The sequence below is a fragment of the Panthera onca genome, assembly GCF_046562875.1.
Source record: "Panthera onca isolate mPanOnc1 chromosome E1 unlocalized genomic scaffold, mPanOnc1 haplotype 2 h2.Chr16_ul_10, whole genome shotgun sequence".
Taxonomy (NCBI): domain Eukaryota; kingdom Metazoa; phylum Chordata; class Mammalia; order Carnivora; family Felidae; genus Panthera; species Panthera onca.
Genome location: NW_027675809.1, coordinates 529,543 through 535,206, shown reverse-complemented (window position 1 = coordinate 535,206; position 5,664 = coordinate 529,543). Strand labels below are relative to the sequence as shown.

At 38.4% G+C, this 5,664-nt stretch overlaps 1 pseudogene; it reads right to left on the bottom strand.

Annotated features, from left to right (window-relative positions):
• Positions 1-4,936: 4,936 nt before the first annotated feature.
• LOC144614251 (iron-sulfur cluster assembly 1 homolog, mitochondrial pseudogene) lies at positions 4,937-5,302 on the bottom strand (annotated as a pseudogene).
• Positions 5,303-5,664: the final 362 nt, after the last annotated feature.

Here is a 5,664-nt window from a genome sequence, read left to right as displayed (position 1 = left end):
TGTTCTCTCTGCTCTTCTGCTGTTATCTCTCTCTCTCTCTCTCTCTCTCTCTCTCTCTCTCTCTCTCTCTCTCAAAAATAAATAAAAACATTTAAAATGTTTTTAATAAAAATAAATATAAAAAATAAAAATATTTAAAACATTGACGGATGGTTATTTCCAGTATATATGCCTCAGCTATTCTGATATAGTCAGAAAGACTAAAAAGGGATAGAGAGAAACATACTAAGAATTTTAAAAACATACTAGATATCAAGCATAATAATACTATTACAATATGTTATATATAACATGAGATTAAGATGTTGAAAATATTAATAAAATGAACATTTTTCCAGTGTAAAATAAATAAATTACCTATGTTGAGCAAAGAAGTGAAAAAAATCGAGAGACCAATAATAATAATTGCAAAAACCTATCAAATAATTGCATCTATCAACTGTCCACCACCACCTATCACTCTAACAAAAGGTGACAGGCACAGAGAGTTTTAGGAGTAAGTTCTTTCAATTCTTCAATTTATTTTAATACTATCTAAACCGGTCCAGAGGATTCCAGTTTGAGATGATGAAAAAACCAAAATCTGTCTAGTTTTTCTTTCCTCCAATACCTAACAAAGTGAACAAGAACAAAGAGCTACAGGCAGAATTGAAGGTCTGATGGGAAGCCCAAGAATACCATCCCATGCACAGATCTGTGGTTTGGTTAAATGTCTTTACCGAGTTCATTCTACTTAACTAGAGCAACGAACCCTGCTGGGACATTAAACCAAACCTCAGATATGGGAGCAGGGCTCACATATAATGAAGACCATGTAACATATCACCACACTCTCCGATTACAATAGAAGTGAGTAGAACAGTTTTCTTTAAATACACCTAGCTGAAGAAAGCTAACTGGTCTGAGATGCTATCAAGAGAGCAACTAAACATTGTTACATTAAATCCTGAGAATAAAATGAAAATCTGAACACAACTGCTGAAGTATATGCAAAACGAAAAGAAAGGATATGGCACCAATTCTAGCATTAGCACAGCAGAGAAAAATAGCAAAAGAAAAATAAGGAAAGAAGATGGAATGGAAGGAAGATAGCATGCAAAAAACAAATAACCCCATCTTGTAGTAATATAGTCAGTTTAACCTAAGGAACAACCAAAAAGAAGTACTTGACAATTAATTCACATTACAGAGCAATTTCATGGATTCAATAAAACTAGATCTCAAAATGAGAAGGTTACATAACATGGTGGCACTAAAAGAGACAGGGGCACCCATATGGCTCAGTCGGTTAAGCATCTGACTTTGGCTCAGGTCATGATCTTGCAGTCCATGAGTTCAAGCCCTGCATCGGGCTCTGTGCTGACAGCTCAAAGCCTGGAGCCTGTTTCAGATTCTGTGTCTCCCTCTCTCTCTCTGCCCCTCCCCTGCTCGCGCTCTCTCTGTCTCTGAGAAATGAATAAACCTTAAAAAAAAATTTTTTTTATAAAAAAAAAAAAAAGAGAGAGAGACAAGGGTGCCTTGGTTGCTTAGTCGGTTAAGCATCCGACTTTGGCTCAGGTCATGATCTCATGGTTCCGTGAGTTCGAGCCCCTTGTTAGGCTCTGTGCTGACAGTTCAGAGCCTGGAGCCTGCTTCAGATTCTGTGTCTCCCTCTCTTTCTGTTCCTCCCCTGCTTGTGCTCTCTCTCTCAAAAATAAATAAAACATTAAATTTTTTTTTTAAAAAAGAGAGACAAACCATGAAACAGATTCCAAATGATAGAGAAAGAACTAAGGGTTGTGTCATAGACTCTAAGTCTAAAGTTCTCTTTTGACCAGCAAAAGAGTGGACACAAGATTAAAGCAAGAGATGGATAATGTCTGGGGAAAAGACAAGAGCCCCGAATAAGGGCCCTTGCCCCATATTTATTCAGATCAGAAGGCTTACACCCAAATGTAATGGGTGTGTACAAAGAGACAAACTAGGAACATTAACTTGGGGACGTGAGGGAAAAGGGGGGTTTTGAAGATATACAGTGTTTGGGGTTTGGGTCAATATAAAACAAAATCTGGGCACCAGGCAGATGGGTAGATGGTTGTTAACAACAGACAGGAGGCGCTATTTATCATACCTGTTTATCTTTGCCAGCCTAGGGGATAAGGCAGATAGGGGAAATAACCTCAGGGTTAATAAGGCACCTTTTCTTACGTTAACCATCTCCCACTTCGGGCTGCTTTGCCTGCAGCACAGCGGTCCATAGTCCAATTCACCAATTTACCTAACCTGGCCCTATTCTCCTATGAAAGCAGATTTTCTGCTGTAGTACTAACTTGGGGGTGCTTCCACCCTGAATATCTAATCTTGTTCATTTCATATACCTATCAGGGGCGCCTGGGTGGCTCAGTCAGTTGAGCATCCGACTTCAGCTCAGGTCATGATCTCACGGTCTGTGGGTTCAAGCCCCGTGTCGGGCTCTGTGCTGATAGCTCAGAGTCTGGAGCCTGCTTCGGATTCTGTGTCTCCCTCTCTCTCTCTCTGCCCCTCCCCTGCTCATGCTCTCTCTCTCTCTGTCAAAAATAAATAAACATTAAAAAAAAATTTCATATACCTATCTATATATTGGGCACCTTAGCACCATACCTATTTTAGGCCTTTGCCTCTCCCTCTCTATTCTGGGACCTCTGCACCCCCTCTCTATTTTGGGGTGCCTTGGCTCCTCCCTATTCCTGGCACCTTTGTGCCTCCCTATTCTTGGGGTGTCTTTGCACCCCCCTATTCTTGGAGTGCCAATCTAGTTTACCCAAACTTGGGTGTGAGCATTTTATGACTTTGTATTTCTTTATGCCTTGTTAACCCATTGGTGTAAACCTGGGGGATTCCTAAGCTTATCCCCACAGGGTTGCTGGAGGGAAGGTGGGGAGGGTGGGCTAAATGGGTGATGGGGATTAAGGAGGGCACTTGTGTTGAGCACTGGGTGTTGTATGGAAGTGATGAATCACTAAATTCTACTCCTGAAAGTAATATTACACTATATGTTAACTAACTGGAGTTTAAGTAAAAACTTGAGGGGCGCCTGGCTGGCTCAGTTGGTTTTAAGCATCCGACTCTTTTTTTTTTTTATGTTTCGGACATTTGTCCATTCTTCATACATGCCCTGATGTATGCTTGATGTAAGAGTCGGATCTTACAGAGTATGTATGCCTGATGTAAGAGTCGGATGCTTAAAACCAACTGAGGTTTTAAGGTTAAGCATCCGACTCTTTTTTTATTTAATGTTTATTCTTTTTTGAAAGACAGAGAGAGACAGAGCACAAGCAGGTGTGGGGTGGAGAAAGAGGGGACACAGAATCTGAAGCAGGCTCCAGGCTCTGAGCTGTCAGCACAGAGCCCAATGCAGGGCTCGAACTCACGAACCGTGAGATCATGACCTGAGCCGAAGCCGGACGCTCAACCGACTGAACCACCCAGGCACCCCTTAAGCATCTGACTCTTAATTTCAGCTCACACCATGATCTCACAGTCCTGAGATGGAGCCTGGCTTCAGACTTAAGATTCTTTCTCTCCCTCTCCTCTGCCCATCCCCTTCTCATGCACACTTTCTCTCAAGATAAATTTTAAAAACATTTAAAAAAATTAATTAAAACTTGAAACTATAAAAAATAAAATTAAAAAATAATTAAATTTTAAAAATAAAACAAGGGGAATTGCCTAACTAAAGAAACAAAGTACTAAGCAATCATTATAGAACTACTAAATAAATTATAAACATCAAAGTAAAAAATAGATGTGGCTGAAATCTTATTGACAGACTAAGAGAACTTAAGATAATCACAGTAAAAGCAGAGGGAAAAGATTAATGCTATCAGGAATTTAAATTTTTTTTAATGTTTATTTATTTATTTATTGAGAGAGAGAGAGAGAGAGAGAGAGAGCAAGCGAACAGGGGATGGGTAGAGAGTTAAAGAGACAGAGAATCCCAAGCAGGCTCTGTGCTGTCAGCACAGAGCTCTATGAGGGGCTGAAACTCACAAACTGTGAGATCATGACCTGAGCTGAAATCAAGAGTTGGACATTTAACCAACTGAGCCACCCAGGCACCCCTAATGCTATCTGGAATTTAAGTAAAAACTTAAAAAAAAATATTAATGCTCTCTGGGAAGATCTTTTATGAAGACCAATCTTTTTAATGTAATTTACCTGCCTAGTATAAGTGTCCTAAGACGTATGTAAACCTCCAAATCTGTTTTGTCAGTGTATTTAGAAAATACACAAGAATCGTTATCAAACCTAAAAATATAAACTTGTGAGCACTAAAAAAATTTTTTTAATGATTAAAAGTCAGTCCTACCTCTAAATTTTAAAAGCTGTCAACTGGTCAGGAAAATACCAATGGATTTGCAGTCAGGCCATTCAACAGAGATCTAATGACTGCACACCTATTAAGAATACATTTCCCAAAATCCTCTCAGAAAGGCAATTGTAATGGAATTAGTTCTAACAGAAAAGATTCAAGAGAGTTAAGTGCAGAGTAGGATTTTTTTCCTTAACAGAAAAGTGAGTGGAGCAGGTGAGTGAAATAGGTAAAGGGGATTTAGAGTAGAATTATCTTGATGAGCACTGAGAAATGTATAAAATTGTGTAATTAGGATATTGTACATCTAAAACTTACTGAATGTTAATTATACATGAATCTTTTAAAAGGAAGGGAAAAAGTAGAAAAATGACCCCCCCCCCCAAAAGTGATGGCTTCTCATTTTCTGTCCCCTAAAAAGAATACAAATAACACCATCTAGAGTCTAACATAGTGGCTTCATTTTCAAAATGCATCACTGTATTTTCCTCACAAGGCAGTTATACATTATAAACCTTAAGCATATAACAGTCACGTGATTTTTTCCGTAAGCCCGCAGACTTCCACAAGCCTCCAGGAGCTTACAGCCAGACTAGTCCCGAGGTTTCACATATTAAAGCTTTCTCCACAGCCACAAGTTTCTTTTCTTGTTGGGGTTGTTGAACACAAACTCTTCAACTTAGACCAATTCTGTTCCTAAAAGTGTTAGCTGTGCTTTCTTTTTGATGAACACTCTGACTCCATCTTGAACAACGTCCCCATCGGAATCTACTTTTGTTTTGGTATATTCTAGAATATAAGAAAAGCTATTACAATCCCTGGTTTGAACACAAACTTTCCCACCTATGTGTTCAAACTTATTTTTAAGAAGTTGTTTACTGCTGAAAGTGTCAGAGTAGGGGCAGGTGGGTCGGCCTGCATCTTCCTTTTCCTCACAGTCCAAACAGTGGCTTGGACTAACAAAGTTAACATCATCTTCTTGGTGTTCTGGTGTCCTAGGCTGGCTATTGTATAATTTTCTAGGTAAAGTTTTGCATTTAATGCAATGGATTTATTTTTAGGTATTTTTTATACTGTTGAAAATGGTATATTTAAATTTTTTTCTTTTTCAGTTTGTTGCTGATACATAAAAAATATTGATTTTTGTGTAATGACCTTGTACCCAGCAACCTTTCTATACTTTTATAAACTATAATTATCTGAATATCCTCCTGAGTTTTCTACATATATAATTATGTTTCCAAATAATGGCAGTTTTCTTTCTTTTCTATCATTATGCCTTTTATTTCTTCATCATGCCTTACTGCTTCAGTTAGAATTTCCAATATAGTATT